Source organism: Mauremys reevesii, linkage group 3, assembly GCF_016161935.1.
Source record: "Mauremys reevesii isolate NIE-2019 linkage group 3, ASM1616193v1, whole genome shotgun sequence".
Taxonomy (NCBI): Eukaryota; Metazoa; Chordata; order Testudines; family Geoemydidae; genus Mauremys; species Mauremys reevesii.
Genome location: NC_052625.1, coordinates 54,652,480 through 54,670,905, shown reverse-complemented (window position 1 = coordinate 54,670,905; position 18,426 = coordinate 54,652,480). Strand labels below are relative to the sequence as shown.

The window sequence follows — 18,426 nt, the reverse complement described above, 5'->3', positions numbered from 1 at the left end:
ATTTAAAAAGTTATTACTGATGTGTTCCAATGGCAGAGTTACGAATGTAAACATCTGTATCCAAACATTAGTTGGCATTGTGCATCTGTGCCTAAAACACTATACTTGTGGTTCTACTCTCAATTACACCTTTGCAACCCCACTAAATCCAAAAAAAGTTTGTGGGGCTGCATGGAGTAAGAGGGCAATATCTGACCTATCATCTCTGCACATGTATAACAGTGATCCAAGGATCAAGATCAAACTTTGTTTTTGAAATATGTATACATTTTTCTATTTTCAAACATTTCTGTTTGGGACAACATACACACAGCAGCTGGTGGAGGATTTCTGCAGTGCCAAAGTTTAGTCAAACAATTTTTGGCGCAATCCACCAGGGTGGAAAATTTGTTCGGAATTTGTCATGACTCTGCAACAGGGGTCCGCAACCTTTCAGGAGTGGTGTAGAGAGTCTTCATTTATTCACTCTAATTAAAGGTTTCGCATGCCAATAATACATTTTTAGAAGGTCTTTCTATAAGTCTATAATATATAACTAAACTATTGTTGTATGTAAAGTAAATAAGGTTTTTAAAATGTTTAAGAAGCTTCATTTAAAATTAAATTAAAATGCAGGGCCCCCCAGACCAATGGCCAGGACCCAGACAGTGTGAGTGCCACTGAAAATCAGCTTGTGTGCCACCTTTGACATGTGTGCCATAGATTGCCTACCCCTGCTCTACAGAAATCAGTTTTCTACTCAAAAACATGGGTTGGATCGAGTAGGATTTTAATATCCATTATCCCACTAATAAACGTCAGACTGTAACACCAAAAAGAGCCAAAGCATCCAGTTTCTCACACCCACATAAAAAAGTGCCTCTATGGAATGACTCTAGTAAAACAGTCTGGCACAAAATACTATTGACACCCCCTTTATTTAGCAAATAATACAGACAAAAGTTTCCTCTCAGTTACATTACTTTTGCAATCCCCACAGAATTTGGCACCACATATACACAGGAGTGCATGTACATACACACACCAGGGTTTTTAATCAGGAATAGGGGGTTCACGAGTCATCTCCAACAGTTTTACCCCACTCTGTTTTCCAGGCAAATTGACTATTATATAACATTTTCCAGTAGATCATCCAGTATTCAACTATTAATTTCTTGTCTTTCACATGCTACTTTTATACAACTTTATAATAAATTGCTGTTGTATACTCTTCAGTGTAATCTAGTTGTGGGTGTTTTTAATTAACACAGCTATCTTTAACTCCAATTTCAACATTCCAGCCATATAAGTAAACAAGATGTATTAAATGGTCTCAACTCAGGCATATAACTTTACGCAATTACCTCAACTTGGGTTCAGTCCTGCAAGTCCCACATACGTGACCTCCCATTGATGTTCCAGGAAGTTCCACGCAGAAGGCTTGCAGGATTGGATCCTTTAATTACCAAGTACACATTCCCTGATCCTTACAAAACTGTAGTTCAGTCAGTACAACTCAGTACACAAAAATCAGTGTGAAATAGTTTTGCTAAGATGTAACCTGACAGTGCCTATGGCTGACGCTTTTGGACACCTAAACAGTAATAACTAAAAACAAAAGTTACAAGTAAACAAAAAAGAGTACAATATGCATGTAAAAATCAGCAATAAAAACCAGCAACTAAGATTCACCTAGAAAACCCCATAATCCAAAACTAAACTCCCCAAAGAACTGTCTTAAAGTCAGAGTTTAAGGCCAGAAGGGACCACCACATCTTGATCCTTACTTTAACTGTTAAGTTTTAATATATGAAAATAAATATTAATAATCCACACTTCCATAGCTCCTTCCATCAGAATCTCAAAGCACTTTACAAAGACTAATGAAGTTTGCCTCAACATCACTTTGAGGTACATTAATATCCTCCTGCTACAGGTAGGAAAACTGAGACATAGGGCACACTATTCCAAGATATTAAAGTAAAACTCAGACTCAAGTCAATAAGTGATCCCAAAACATTAACAGAAAATCTGAAACTAAAAATAGAATCTAGGTATCCCAAACCCAGAGTCCTGTGTCTAACAAGTGTCGTATTCTTCCAGAATCTTATTCTTTCTCCCCCGTGTTGGTAGTATCAATTCCATCACTTCTCTTAGTCTGGTCTTTATCTAAATGAACGAGATACATTCTATGCAAATTGGTATTAGACGTGATATGTGTCTTCTGTATACAGTGTGATATTCATTTGCTAATTCTTTATGATGATTCCAAGCAGATCAGAGAGTGAGAACGTATTTCTCATTCAGTGAACCTATAAACCTCTTCCTATCCAACCACCATTAGCAAACTAAGTCAGTAAAACTTGCCCATGCATTAGTAATAATTTATATAGCAGAGTATGTAGCAATATACAGGGTGTTCATGCCATGAAGAGTTTTAATCTAAGATTAGCAGGGAGAAGACAAGACATAGGACAACAGTTCAGTAAAGGTAAGGTGTGGAGAAATTACTGGTGAGATTAAGGCAAGAATTACTGGAAGACATGGGTTTACTTTTAAGGAAGCATTTTCAGGAAAGTGAAGATGAGGATGTGCCTGGTGGATTTAAAGTAATGGGATAGTTCCAAGCAGAAAGAGACAGAGAAAATGACAGCATAAAGCTGGGAGTAAAAAACAGGAATGTTTGTTTAAAAAAAGAACTGTGTCCATGGAGAAAGGCATAGAATCTCCCGATGAAGAGCTGATTCTCAGTGAAGAAGGGAATCTTTGATGATAAGCCGGGAGGGAACAGATGGTAATCATCACTTTCTGTTAGACACTGCAGCACCAGAAGGATGTGCCAAAGTAAATATGTAACAGGCACATATCTCCTTGCTATTTCAGCTTTTTGGTTAGCAACAACTGAAGCGCTTACGTTATGCTAGATTTAAAAGCTGCATTTCTAAATGTCATATCTGTAATCACAACAACATCAGAGTAATTACCACTAAGAGAGGAGAAGAAGTAGAGAGGAAACAGTGTTCTCAATTAGAGTTTACTTTGGCACGTCCTTATAGTACTGAACTGTTTAACTTGAGAGCAAGCTCTGTCTCACATCAGTTTCGTGGGATGTGTTCAGAACACAGATGCAATGGTAGCCTTGCTACATAAAGAAAAATGAGAAGTCTCATTTAAGTTTCTTCACACCAAGTTCAAACGGAAAAAAAAAATCACGTCCGCTGCAGACTAGAACAAAATTAAGGAAAAATTATTTGTAGTTATAAGAGATAGAACAAATAAATCAAACTATTATTTATGCAAACATCCCATTCACATACATCATGGTGCTTTTAATTAATTTATTCCGAGAAAAAGAATTTAGGAATTATTCAGTAAAAGTATTCAGAAAGGGGAAAGTGTCTTCAGTATTAATTATGAGCAGACAAAAGCTCTTCAGAAAGTGCCTAGGACTCTATTTCCCAAGTGACTATTCTCTGGGGGCACTGACAGTAATTGGAACTCTATTTGCTGTGTTCTGAGTATGCAAGTTAAAGGAGATTGTCCTTGTTCTGGATTTCTCTGTGTGTTGTTAGAGAAAAGCTCTCTAACAAGCTCTCTGGGACACAGGCTACTTAGCCTCAACTGTAAGGATAAAGTTTTACCTCTGTCTGCCTGACTATGGAATTCTAATGTTCCATCTGTAACATTAAGAAATCCCCAGTGAAGTATGTGTATGAGATAATCCATTAATTTTGCTTACAACTAAACATTAAGTTTCCTCTACCCCATCTCATTTTATTACCCTTTAAGCCAAAAACTGCACCTTTACTGAACAATACCGTTACCCCTCCAGCAAAATTTCCTGAGAACTCTGGTTTTTAGATGTTAATTAGACCAACCTTTCTTAAAGTATGTATACTTACAACTGCAATTAACTATGGTGTAATGACTGTGTGTGTTTTACTGTGGAGTTATAACTTGTTTCATAGACCTTCTCACACTAAGTTTTTGTGGCTACAAAGCTACTTAAAAGGATAATTGCATGTCTATGGGCTTTGCTAAATGTAATTTCTTTTTATATATATATAAAATAATGATTAAAAGATTATACTACAGTACATACTTTTAAGGAAGGATTATAATTAGCAGAATTTCTTGGATGACATCATATGCATGCATTCTAAAATCTAATTATGGCAAAAACACATTTTGTGCATCTCATATAGATAAAGGTTATGTTGGATTTTGGCTATTTAGGAGGACTTAACTTTTCCACCTACAGTCCCCTGACTATATGATATCTGTAGTGGATTTTGACTGCAGCACCATATCCTCCCCCAGGTAGAAGAAACTAATGAATTCAGAACAAATGGATTTTAAAAATCCACAAGTTAAATAAGTTGGGGTACACAAATTTACACTTATGAAAATTTACTTGGGTAAAACATCTAGTCAAGATGTACGAGCCCAATGCTACAGCCAGAAACTCTAGTACAGTAAAACCTGCTCAGACTAAGATTTAATCTGTGTCCTAGGGGCTATTCACTCACGGACTCGGACTGATTGTCAAAGGCACAAATGGCAGTTAGGCACCTAACTTCCATTGATTTTTTTATATGTTAGATGCCTAACTGCTCTTTGTGCCTTTGAAAATCTCATTTAGCCTCTCTACCTCAATTTCCCCATTGGTAAAAGATATACAACACTGGCCTCCTTTGGCAGGTTTTGTGAGGATTAGTCAGTGTTCATAGAATGCTTTGAAAATGAAGAGCATTGTTATTGTAGCCAAGTAAAGAGAAAATAAGGGCCTGATTCTGATAGCACAGCCTTGTGAGACCAGGTTCAATCCCCAAATATTTACATCTAAAGATGCAATTTAACTGTCAGACAATGGTATTCTAGTATAATAATAAATCAGGCAAGCCATTTATGATCTCCAAATTCTCACACAAAGAATGACTGTAAAACGATCAATGAGATTAAAATAGAAAGCTCTGGTTTCCTCATACATTCACTGTACAAAATGTAAATATAGCAGAAGTGCTACCTAAAAGTAGTACTAAAGCAAATGGTTTTAATTACAGACCAAATGCAATTTTATAGATTAAACAAAAATGCCCTTACAAATCTTTCAGACTGTGTAAAAATATGCTTTTTTCTGGTTCCCTTATACCATTTGCTTTCTACTATTACCTTCCAGGACCTTTGTACCAGACCATATGCTGTGATAGTGGTTTTTATGTAAGTTGAAATTGCAGCATTATCTTTGCCCCTCAGGCAAAAAAAAAATGTTCCATTACACTGGTCTGAAGCAGAGAAAATGTTTCCTCTCTTATGCCTCAATGGTTTGCTCTGAAATTGGGAGGGCATATCTAGTTCTATCCAGTAGGGGTCAGTCCTGGATCTGGTACTACTCAATAGTTACATTAATGACTTGGATAATGGAGTAGAGAGTACGCTTATAAAATCTGCAGATGAACCAAGGGAGAGGTTGCAAGCACTTTGGAGGACCGGTTTAAATTTCAAAATGACCTTGACAAATTGGAGAATTGGTCTGAATTCAACAAGACAAAATTAAATACAGACAAGTGCAAAGTACTTCACTTAGGAAGGCAAAATCAAACACACAATTGCAAAATGGGGAATAACTGCCTAGGTGGTCTTACTGCTTAAAAGGATCTGGGGATTATAGTGGACCACAAACAGAATATGTGTCATCAATGTGATGCAGTTGCAAAAAAGGCTAATATGATTTTGAGGTGTGTTAACAGGAGTGTTGTATGTAAGATGCAGGCGGTAACTGTCCCACTCTACTCAGCACTGGTGAGGCCCCAGCTGGAGCACTATGTCCAGTTTTGGGCACCACAATTCAGGAAAGATGTGGAAAAATTGGAAAGAGTCCACAGGAGAGCAACAAAAATGATGTGGACAAATTGGGGAGAGTCCAAAGGTGAGCAACAAAAATGATAACAGGTTTAGAAAACCTGACCTATGAGAACAGGTTAAAAAAATTAGGAACGTTTAGTCGTGAGAAAAGAAAACTGAGGGGGACCTGATAACTGTCTTCCAGTATGTTAAGGGCTATTATAAAGAGGATTGGTGATCAGTTGCTCTTCACGTCCACTGAAGATTGGACAAAAAGTAATGAGCTTCATCTGAAGCAAGGGAGATTTAGGTTAGATATTAGGAAAAGCTTCCTAACTCTAGGGGTAGTTAAGCACTGGAATAGGCTTCCAAAGGAGGACATGGAGTCCCCATCATTGGAAGCTTTTAAAAACTAGCTGAACAAACATCTTTCAGGGCTGGTCTAGGTTTACTTGGTCCTGCTTCAGCTCAGAGAAGCTGGACTTGATGACTTCTCGAGCTACCTTTCAGCCCTACATTTCTATGATACTGTACCAGGGTAGCGTCCCCCACAACAAGCTTTGTATGCATGATTCCTGCTAGCCAACTAATTTTTAAATTAAAAATAAAAAAAAATCTAAATTGGAATATACTGCACTAATCCTAAACAATGTAGCAAAATACTTACTTTTCTAACTTGAAATATGAATCCATATTGTCTATACAGAACAGTGTTTCAGTATCATTTCTGCCTCACTATAGTTCTGATTATTTCATCTCTTCCTCCTAATATAATATTCCCCAAAATATGAAATATACACACATTATAAAAAAGCAGTATTTTGGGCCTCCCATGCTGTTCTTAAACAACAGATATCTGTTCACCAGCTACATCAAAACTGGATCGTACATTTAACAAGGGTGAATCTGTTCCAATTTTATCTAAGTCTCCATTACATTTACATTTTAAAGCGTCAGAGTTCTGGACTAAGCTTGTCTGCACATGAAAGCTGTTGCAGATTTTGTGTATCTGCATTATGTGATCCAGAACAATGGCTGCACAAGCAGTCTGTCAACACCACATTGTAATCCCCAGCTAAGCACCTTTTGGGATCACTGCACGCACACAGCACTGCACGATTTCAAAACAAGCAGTCAGCATTCTGGGCAGACATCTCCCGGTACAGTGCTCCCCCACTAAACTCTATGCATTCTGGGATTATTTTTGCTACACATAGTTAAATACCGGAATAAGTTCTAAAGGGAGGTTGTAGAATCTCCATCCTTGGAGGTTTTAAAGAACAAGTAAGACAAACACCCATCAGATATGATCTATGTGTACTTGGTCTTGCCTCAGTATGGAGGGATGGACTAGATGACCTCTTGAGGTCCATTCCAGACCTACATTTCTATGACTGTGAGATAATTACCAAAAGGCACTTGAATTCTGGGACTTGAGAGGAATCATGGGAACTACTTATTTTGATCCCATTTCATTTCATCATCCATCGTTATGAGCCAGTGCTATTTTTAAAGCACTGTCAGACAGCATGGAAGAAACATTGCTGAGCATTGTGATCATCACAGTGATTAATTCAAACAGAATATTGCAAATATATGTCATATTGTGCAATGATTTCAGAGCCAAGACCATACAGGCCCCTGAGGAAGATGGAATTGAGAAGATACTAGTGCTTAATATTTTCCTGCAGTGGCTTCAGCAAGTTAGCCGCCACTTTTGAGCTCAGCCAACTAGATTAATAGTTTCCAATGACAGAAGGGACCATTGTGATCATGCAGTCTGACCTCCTGTATAGCGCAGGGCGTAGAACTTCCCCAAAACAATTCCTACAGCTTTTAGAAAAACATCCAATCTTGATTTAAAATTTGTCAGTGATGGAGAATCCACCATGAGCCTTGGTAATTTGTTCCAATTTGTTCTCAGTTAAAAATGTACACCTTATTTCCAGTATTAGCACTGACTGATGGAACAGAATAGGAATGAAGACCTAGGATGTCCAGCAGTGGAAGCAGAACTTCAGAATGTCAAAGTCCACTTTCCTAGAAATCTGTGCAGAACACACCTATCTGGAAGCTCATCAACACGATTGCTACCAGTCAGTAGCTACCCATTTTGGTATTGTTAGATCACCTCTCGGGGCTATTGTAATGAAGGTGTGTGCGGCTATCAAGAAGGTGCTGTTCCCTCTGGTCATAAAACTAGGCAATGTACAGGATGTTATTCATGGATTTACTATTTGAGATCCTGAATTATACTGGAGCCATTGATGGGATCCATGTGCCTCTGCTTTGCCCACAACATCAAGCCTCAGGGTTCATCAACAGAAAGGGATACTTCTTCCTGGTGCAGCAAGGCTGGCTGAACACTATGGAAGGTTCACCAATATTAATGTGGGGTGGTCTGCAAAGGTCCATGATGCCGGGATCTTTAGAAACTCTGGCTTGTTTTCTGCAATGATACCACAACTTTTGTTTCTGTAAACCACTCTGGACACTGATGGTGCTGCCATTCCTCCTCTGATTACCCTCTGCTTCCCTGGCTTACGAAGCCTCTTACTGTATACATGGATTGGAGAAAGGACCTGTTTAACTAAATCCTGAGTGGCTGCAGAATGTATTTGGAAGACTGACAGGTAGATGGAGGAACCTAATGTCCAGGCTGGAAGCTGATAAGCAATATCTGTGTCATGTGATAGAAGCTTGCTGTGTTTTGCACAACCTACTGAGATCAAAGGAGATAGCTTTGCTGAAGAGTAGAAGGAGGTGGTGAGCAGAATTCCTGAAGTTTCTGAACAACCAGAGAGGCAGCATCTACCAAATGCTGCAACTGGTCAGGGACTCAGAGCCAGCCAAGCATTATGTTCCTATTCTGAGGCTAAGACAAACTTGTGAACAATGTATATACCTTTGTGTAAGGCTTGTATCATGATCAATGCATGTGTCTTAACATTTATATCTACTGGTGGACAGAGTTTAGTACACTGCAGGTGGGTATTTTATTGACTCACATAAGGCTCTTATCAGAGGGGTAGCCGTGTTAGTCTGGATCTGTAAAAGCAACAAAGAGTCCTGTGGCACCTTATAGACTAACAGACGTTCTGCAGCATGAGCTTTCGTGGGTGAATACCCACTTCTTCAGATGCAAGACATCTTCTGACTTGCATCTGAAGAAGTGGGTATTCACCCACAAAAGCTCATGCTGCAGAACGTCTGTTAGTCTATAAGGTGCCACAGGACTCTTTGTTGCTTTTATAAGGCTCTTATGAAATTTTCAAACAAAGAATGTCATGACATTTTCAATTAATGATTAATAAAAAAACAAATAATACATCAAGTTTAACATTGTGAATAGTAAAAGAAAAAAAAACTATTGAACAAACATAACATGATGCAAAGTTAAAAGTCCAGTACAAAACAATAGTCCGGCTCATCACAATAACTGCCAAACCATGCGAGTTCAACCAGGGTCCTTATTATTGACCCTGACATTACTAAAACACAGCCAGAGTTCCTTTCCTTTGTGGCAGCATCAGATCAGGTTCTCGGAGTGCCCCTTCTCCTTTGTTTGTTTTGATAGACACTTGCAGACATGTGAATTATGGTGACTGCTCTTCAAATAGGCTGGGATTCACACCTCTCCCCAGAGGACAATGAAGTCCAGAACCTCAGCCTGGGACCACACAGGAGCATGAGCCATGGCTGCTGAATAATCATTTCCATGAGCTAGAATCATGAACAGCCACACTTGGCTGCATGCCACCATCTAAACAGGGAGGTGACAGTCAAGTCAAGATGATTCCAGAACAGCGAATGGCCCAGGATAGAAGACTATGGAGATCTGTTGTTGGCGGCCCATACCCCGGTTGGGGTGACGGGCATGAATGAATGAATGAATGAGAGGGCACACAGGTAAATAGACAAGCTGACCCAAGTAGCCAGCAAAGCAGCATGGGATACCAGCAGGACTGCCAGATATAGAACAGTTGTTTCACAATGGGGATACATCTACACCTGCTTTGTTCTGGGTAAATTCATCCTACACCTCAGTATACACACTCCCAAAGGAAATGTATTAATGTGGGTTAAAACATCAGATGATTTGCAACAAATGGGGAGAGGGATAGCTCAGTGGTTTGAGCATTGGCCTGCTACACCCAGGGTTGTGAGTTCAATCCTTAAGGGGGGCCATTTAGGGATCTAGGGCAAAAATCTGTCTGGGGATTGGCCCTGCTTTGAGCAGGGGGTTGGACTAGAGGACCTCCTGAGGTCCTTTCCAATCCTGATATTCTATAAAAAAAGTGTGCGTGGACACAAAACAGTTCAAGTTAACCCACAACAACTTTTAATTTAGACAAACCATTATACACTAAAAAAAAAAACAAAAAAAACCCAGTGCTTTGCTTTTTAAATGTTCAGGAGCAGCATGTAACAGCTGTCTTTGCCTGTTCTACCCTACACCCAACACCCAAAAATCCACTCCAAGGAAGGGAGTGGTGGTGTTGGAAAGAGGCCTACAGTTTAACAGGCTTGGTTTACATGTCTGTACCTGTATATTTCCTGACCCAGCATAAGTACCTACACAACTGCCTCACACACAAATTATTCTTATTTTGGGTCTGAATAATGTTTGTCAGGGGAGGGAGGTATGCCAAACAAAATATGGCTGTGTACAATAACACTGCCTTTGTAGCCAAACAGAGTATAATTCCAGAATGTATCCCATGAAAAGTGATCTCGTCTCACAGGCTCAACTGCATGAAAGTATGGGAGGAAAGAATGGCCTATTTCACAACCACTAAACAATTGATCAACAACATCCCCGATTAGGATTATGTTTTAATTGCATGCCAGCAGCAGCAGGGTCAAATTAAAGATGAATTCCAATAAACTGAGCCAGACTTGAGGATTCTGTCTTATCCTTTTCAGTTTGTTCAGTTATGCGATAAAAATATCGTCATTAGACCTTAAAAGATTTTCTTCCCTCACCCCTGATATGCTTACTCAGCAAGGGACACTGTGTTTGAATGGGTACTCATCACAGATTTCAGGATTGGCAAATGGCCCATGAGACAAAAAGTTCAACATCATATCCCCAGTTATCATCTATTTAAAAAAAACACCCACTCTGCTATCCCCCACTTCAGAGACTATGTGTTGTAAAGCACCCTGCAAAGAATTCTAGCTTTTTTATTCTGTCTGAACCAAAAAATGTGGACAAATCTTTAGTGGATGCCAAATAACTGTTACAAATAAAATAAGCAGGCAATAATAAAATGCTGTCAGGAATACACATAGCTTGGGTGGAACATGCAATTAGGCAAGTGAGATCATACTTAGAAAGACTGCCTGGGAACTGTAGTTCCCATTCCATCTGCTTAGAAAGTCTGCTTAGGGGAAACTTCCTGTTCATGCTACCGGAGACCAAACTAAGGCCTCATCTACACTACACAGGTTTGTCGACAAAAGTCAGCTTTCGTCGAGAAAACTGTGGAGGTGTACACAGAACAATGCTCCTCCCGCTGATTTAACTCTCCTGCTACGCCAACAAAATAAAAACCACTTTGACAAGAGGCATAGAGCTTTTTGTGGCAAAGTTAGATTGACGCAGTGTCAATGTATACACTGTGCTTAGTTATGTCACCGTAAATGGCCTCCTGGAGGTGTCCCACAATGCCCATCCTGACTGCTCTGGTCAGCACTTTGAACTTCCCTGCCCTGCACCCAGGTACACAGGCCTCTGCCCCTCTCCCTTTAAAGGACCAGAAATTTTTGAAATTCCACTTCCTGTTTGCTTGGTGTGGACTGATCACATGGCATCTTTCCAACTGAGCATGGTGGCTCCATGCACTAAACAATTTCCCGTGTGGAATACACCAGAGTTGTTAGATCTGCTGGCTCTGTGGGGAGAGGAGGCTGTGCAGTTCCAGCTCCACTCCAGACATAGGAATTTTGATATCTACTGTCAGATTTCTCATGGCATGTTAGATAAGCGCTATCAATGGGACACACATCAGTGCCATGTGAAGATCACGGAGCTGAGGCAGGCCTACCAAAAAGCAAGGGAGTCAAACCATCACTTTGATGCTGTGCCAAAGACCTGCTGCTTCTTTAAGGAGCTGGATGCCATCCTTGGCGGTGAACCCACCTCCACGAACCTTGTGGTGGACGAGATGGGACAGGTGACAGGGTTGTCCAGTACCATGACGAGCCAGGATCTCTTCTCAACCCCAGAGGGTTCAAGCCACTCCGTCTGTGGTGCACATGATGCAGGGGAGGGGAGCTCTGGTAAGTGCTCATTTTGAGTTGATACTGCTCGGTTACATGAGGTAGAGCTGTCCTTTGCTTTGTTATATGCTAGAAGTGGGTTAAGAGATAGAAATGTACAAGACCAGCTGTGTTTACCTCTGCTTCACATTCCCCTATGCAACTACACAGTGGGACCCTGCAGGTGCACACCAAGATTTCACATAAATCCTCCAGCGAAATCTCTAGGAAACTTTCACGGAGGTACTTGCTAACCTTCTGTGGAAGGCTCCTTGGCAGAGCTGCTTTGTTCCTTCCCCTATTGTAGGAAACTTTCCCGTGCCAATCGGCAATCACTTGTGCAGGGACCAAAGCAGCACATAGGCGAGCAGCATAGGGACCCAGCGTGAAGTCGCACGTATGTAGGAAATGCATCTTTGCAACCTTGCTTACCCTCAGGAGTGAGATATTGGCTTCAATGACAAGCCTATGGAGAATGGTGGCAGAATTTACAATATTGTCCCTAGTCACTTGCAGCGATCCCCTTAAAAAACCACCTAGATCCTTTGCCTCATCTTGAACACCCTCTTCCCCACCCCAGCCAAACTCACCATGTTTAAGGCATTCACTGAGCTATGTGCTTGCCAAGGGACAGTGAGAAAGAGGTATTTTACTATTATGATTCAATGCTGTGAGTGCACTTTCATGCCTCTGTTTATTGTTTCCTGTGTTTCTGCAGATGTGGCCTTGAGGAGAACCCCTTAGACACCGGTGGAGTGCCTCTGCCAGACAGAAAGTGACCCAGGAGCAAATGTTCTAAGGGGTACTCCAATCCTTTGATGCCGCAGAAGAAGAACAGAGGGTGTGGAGAGAGACAATCAATTAAAAATTAAAAATAGATAGCCAAGAGAGGAAGCAGGGCAAGGAGAGAATTTTAGAGGACCAGGAGTGAATGATAAAAGTGATGGAGACCAAAGAGAGATACTGAAGTCCCTAATTGTGCTGCAGGCGGAACACGTGAGCTCGCTCCCTCCTGCAGCCCATACAGAACTGCTAGCTATGCTCTCCCCAGACTCCTTGCATCTTCCCAGGCTGCAGTATACCCTGTTCACTCCATTCCTTTGGACAGGTTCCCCAGTGATAGCTGGACTTAGACACAGCTATGAGAGCCTCCATCAAGAGAGTGCTCCTCTTAGTGTTATGTCCCTATCAAGAAAGCGTTATGTGTGCATTGGTTACTGCTGTTTAATAAAAATGTACTCTCTGAAAGAAAATCAATCTTTATTTATCTCCTACACACAATGGCTGCTGCTGGAATTCATACACAGTGGCAATTTGCACATTTGCAGACAACAAATCACGGTCAGGAAGCAATCATCAAAATTTTCATTCAAGGCGACAAGTTAACAAAGCATGGTAAACTGCTTTATAGTAAAACATGTTACTGGTGCTCATTGTCAAAAGGGTGCCTCATAGTCTCCCTGATTCCAATATCCCCACCTTGTGCCTCTCTAACAGCCCTGGTATCTGGCTGCTCAAAATGAGCCACAAGGCAATCCGACTTCCCACTCCATCCCTGGGGAAACGTTTCACCCGTAGCCTCACAAATATTATGCAGCGCACACCAGGCTGCTATGACCATAGGAATATTTTCTTCACTGAAGTCTAACCTGCCATAAAGACAGTGCCAGAGAGCCTTTAATCTGCCAAACACACATTCAACAATCAGTCTGCACCTGCTCAGCCTATTGTTGAAGCGCTCCTTGATGCTGTCCAGGTTTCCCGTTTAAGGCTTAATCAGCTATGGCAGTAAGGGATATGCTGAGTCCTCCAGGATCACTTTAGGCATTTCAACACCTCTTGAATCTTCTGGTCTGGAAAGAAAGTCCCTGCTTGCAGCTTTCTGTGCAGGCCAGTGTTCCTGAAAATGCGTGCATCATGCACTATCCCTAACGACCCCATGTTGATATCAGTGAAATGACTCTGGTGACCCACAAGGGCCTGCAATACCACAGAGAAGTACCCCTTTTTATTGATGTACTCCGTCACAAGATGGTCCGGGGCCAAAATTGAGATGTGTGTGTCATCTATCACCCTGCCGCAGTTAGGGAAGGCCCTATTGCCACAAAGCCGTCCACTATTTCACGCACACACCACAGACACAGTTCTTCATAAAAGGATTCAATTAATGGCCCTGAACACTTGCGTGAACACAACTCCCAAAGTGGACTTCCCAACTTCAAACTGATTCGCGACTGACCAGTAGCAGTCGGGAGTTGTCAGCTTCCACACACCTATTGCCATGCACTTCTCCACTGAGAGAGATGCTCTTATTCTGGTGCCCTTGCACCACAGGACAGGGCGGGAGAGCTCAGCACACAGTTCCAGAAAGGTGGCTATGCACGTCCAAAAGTTCTGCAGCCGCTGCTCATCATCCCAGACCAGCACAACAATGTGATCCCACTACTCTGTGCTTGTTTCCTGAGCCCAAAAGTGACGGTCCACCATCTGCAGCTACTCCATGAATGCCAAACTTAATCTGGAATTGTTTCTTTCCATGGCACACAGCAGGACAGGCACCATGGATCCTGTTCAGATTCGAAGCTCATGAAATACTGCATGATCCGCCGCAGTGTGTTCATAACACTGATCACAAAACTAGAGATCAGTGCAGGATCCATGCTTTCAGGCAGAGATGGAGGGCGCACAGTTTACCGGGGCTGTTAAAAAAAAACAGCGCAAAACGTAGTCGAAAGTCCATGGAATGATGAGACAGAAAAAACTGCATCATGAGACGATGCAGAAGGTGGCAAGTTGCACGGTGGGATAGCTACCCACAGTGCACTGCTCTCTCTGTCAACGCTAGAGCACCAACTGTGGACGGGCTCCAACGACACAAGAAGTGTTGTGTGAACACGCACAAACAATGCAATTATAGCAGTTTATGATCATTGGTGTAACTTGCGTTGGTTTTACTCTGTAGTGTAGACATAGCCTCAAACAATTTCCCCTCACCCCTTTACTTTAACATCATCTTCACTGGCAATTGAAAAAAAATGCATCCCTCCCCCCAAATGGCATAGAGATCTTATGGCTGCCTAGTTTGATTTAAACTGCACATCCTATATTTTGGCTTTTTTGCGGGGGAGGAGGGAAGGAATGGAGATAGTAGGACTAGTGTAGGAGCAGTTTAGCTCTGTAGTGGCGGTGGGAGCTGGAACAACAAACCACCACATCTGGTCCTTCCCTGTCTATATAATTAATCTATAATTCAAATCAAGGCTGAAAACAATGCTTTTCCTTCATACCTAGGGTGCATTTTTCTGGGAGGTTCTTCATCGTAGGCTAAAGAGGATTAAATCACACATAACAAAAATGTTTTAAAATACACCCCTACCCCGATATAACACCACCCAATATAACATGAATTCGGGTATAACACGGTAAAGCAGCGCTCCGGGGAGGCGGGGCTGCGCGTTCCGGCGGATCAAAGCAAGTTCGATATAACGCAGTTTCACCTATAACGCGATAAGATTTTTTTGGCTCCTGAGGACAGCGTTATATTGAGGTAGAGGTGTATTTTAGATTCCTATTCCTAGTTTTGGATAACTTGGGGCTGTGGACCTCTAATAAAACTAATTCAGTGTAATCATTCTGCTAAAAGTCATTACCAAGCTCTGATTTCTCGGTTCTCCTGCTTGGATCCAGAGCCCTTTTCTGCACAGAGACAGCAGCAGAATCTTAGGAATCCACTCTCTCTTACTAAAGGGCTAGTAAGTAGTGAAGAAAAAAAGTTAGCCAAGCTTTTTGGGACGCTCATATTCAAGTGGCAAACCTCCAGTAATAGTAAGCAAGGCCCTTATGTAACTTAATCTAGACACAACACACAAAAGAAATAGGATTACTCTCAATGAAACTACTGTACTTTGCCACTTACTGCTCTCTCAGTGTGCTGAAGTAATTCTCACCAAGGGCTAGAGGAAACTGGATTCAGCTCAGATTTTTTTCTCTGTCACCCTCAAAACAAAACGCAGAATAGAAGAGAAAGTAAAAGAAAATCCAGAAAACCATTTGTTTTTCAATCGGGAGGGCGGCTAATGGTAGTGAAGTAAAAAATCTTAAACTCGGGAAGTTTCCAATGAAGCTGCTCACACACGTATCTGAAGCTAAAAGTGGTCTTTAATGCCCATGAATGAGAGTATGATTACAAGATGTCACTTGGTAAAAAAAAGTAAATGTTTACAAAAACATCATCATCATATCTTTCTCTAGATATCAGTCTTCAGTGGAAACAGTTTAATGCACTCCTCTGAAGTATTCACAACCAAAACATTGAATGTTGTGCTAAATGCATAAAAACATGAAAGTGCTGTTGACTAGAAAATAGAATAAATATAAGTGAGAGCGATCTATCTTTTTTCAGTGTTCAAACTGAGGAAATAGGGAAGAAGTAAATTAAATGTTTAAAATCATTTTTTTAATGACTGAAAGTGGCAAGAGCAGAGTGCAACTTGATAACCATTATGCTCAGAGCTAGTTGGAAAACATATTTTCCATCCCGCAAAAAAATTCAAAATAAAAAAAAAATCATCACGAATCAGGACAAAAAGGCAAAGTTTCAAAAATTTTCACAAAATTAGAAAACAAATAGTTTAATGTCAGCCTAAACACTTCTTTTGGACAAATCTGAAATGTTTCAGCTTCAACCCTTTATAATTTTTATATAAAATAAATGTCTAAACAAAAATTCATTTCAAAACAAAAACAGCAAAACTTTTTTTTGGTTCCAGAAACATCGAAATGGGACATTTCTATATTTTTAAAAGTCTTATTACAAATTGTTTTTTTTAAATGTAGAAAACAATATAATTGGGGGGGGGAACCCGTTTCATTTTTGACTCGCCCTAATGCTCGTTTTAAAATGAAATGGACACTGACACTCACACCCCCGTAAGACAGAGTTACTGGTAAGGAAACAGCCTTGCAATGTCATGTTTTGATGTTAACTGTATTACATATTAACTCGTGCCCCTCCCAGGAATAACCACCAACAGGAGGGCACTTCGAGCCGCGCCGGAGGCCCTTCTGCCAGGCTGAAGTCTGAAATCAGAGCGTGGGTGGGCCCAGATTCCCAGCCGTGCGCAGCAGCAGGTCTCAGCCCTGGCCCACGCCCGTCCCGCAGGAGGGTTGTACCGCTGGGCGGCCCGGGGCACGCGAGCTCGGACCGCAGGGCCGGCAGCCACCTCCCGCGGGGGCGGAGCAGGGCACCCCCGCTCAGCGCGCCGGGGCTGAGGGGTCGGTGTCCTAGGGCCAGCAGGGCCAGGAGCTTCGCGGCGCGGCGGGAATCGACCTCCCGCTAAAGCGACCCCAGAGGCTGCAGGTACCTGCGAGCTGGCGGGGGCGGATCCGTCGCTGAGTCCGGCGCGCGAGCCTGGCCCTGCGAGCTCCGTGGTGCGCTGCGCTCCGCCGGGACCGGGGGAGGGGCAGCCCCTGCGGGCCCGCCCGCCAAGGGGAGGAGAGGGCGGGTCACATGCCCCGCCCGCCGCCTGAGGCGGGGGACCCGGAGCTGCCGCGCTGGCAGGGCGATGGGAACCGGCATCCCCGCCTCCGCGGGCCGGGCGGCCCCGCCCACAGGTTGGGAGTGGAGGCCCCGGTGAGGTCCCTGGCCGCCGTGGGACCTGCCTCTGGGAGCGGAGCCCGCCCCTCCCCCGGCCCTGCCGTGCCTCGCGGGAGTCGGACCCGCAGTGATGGGAGGGTGGACACGGCTCGTGGGAGAGAAGCTCCCAGTGCCCGTGTGGGGGCTGCGTGGATAGGAGCGAACCCCCACATGCTGCAGGGACAGACCCCTTAGTAGTGCAAATAACAAGAAGTCTAATCCAAGCCCCCGCATGTGCCCGGGAAGAGGTTTGTTTTCTCCAGTGGGATTGCTGGCCAAGCCTGGGCCCAAAAACAATCAGGTACTCCAGCCCTCCTTGCAACAGCTGGTTCTTACCTAGGGCTTTTCAACAGCAGAGCTCAAAGGCCTTCACAGCAGTGCCTTTATTCTCCCAGCACTGAGGCAGGGAAGTATCACTATGCTTGGGTGACCAGCTGTCCTGATTTTATAGGGACAGTCCCAATTTTGGGGTCTTTTTCTTATATAGGCTCCTGTTACCCCACCCCATGGCCTGATTTTTCACACTTGCTGTCTGGTCATTCTATCCCATCTCACAGCTGGGGAAGGCACAGAGAGCTGCTGAATGACTTGATAAGAACACAGGAACCTTGTGAAAGAACAGGGACCTGAACCCATGTGTCAGGGTAGTTCCTTAACCAACAGACCCTACAGCAACAGACTGATCAACATGAAGCATGAACTCA

General features: G+C 42.5%; 1 protein-coding gene across 3 annotated transcripts in view; it reads right to left on the bottom strand.

The window, feature by feature from the left end:
- EPHX1 (epoxide hydrolase 1) overlaps positions 1-18,146 on the bottom strand; it is a 47,827-nt gene extending 29,681 nt beyond the window's left edge. The window contains exons 1-2 of one of the 3 annotated variants that reach the window (XM_039529273.1): positions 17,451-17,588; positions 16,004-16,083 (exon numbers count right to left, since the gene is read on the bottom strand). The gene's annotated coding sequence lies outside the window, so the exon portion shown is untranslated. Of the gene's footprint in view, positions 1-16,003; positions 16,084-17,450; positions 17,590-18,058 lie in introns of those variants that run through there. The other 2 variants (XM_039529276.1, XM_039529272.1) reach the window with 2 other exon arrangements.
- Positions 18,147-18,426: the final 280 nt, after the last annotated feature.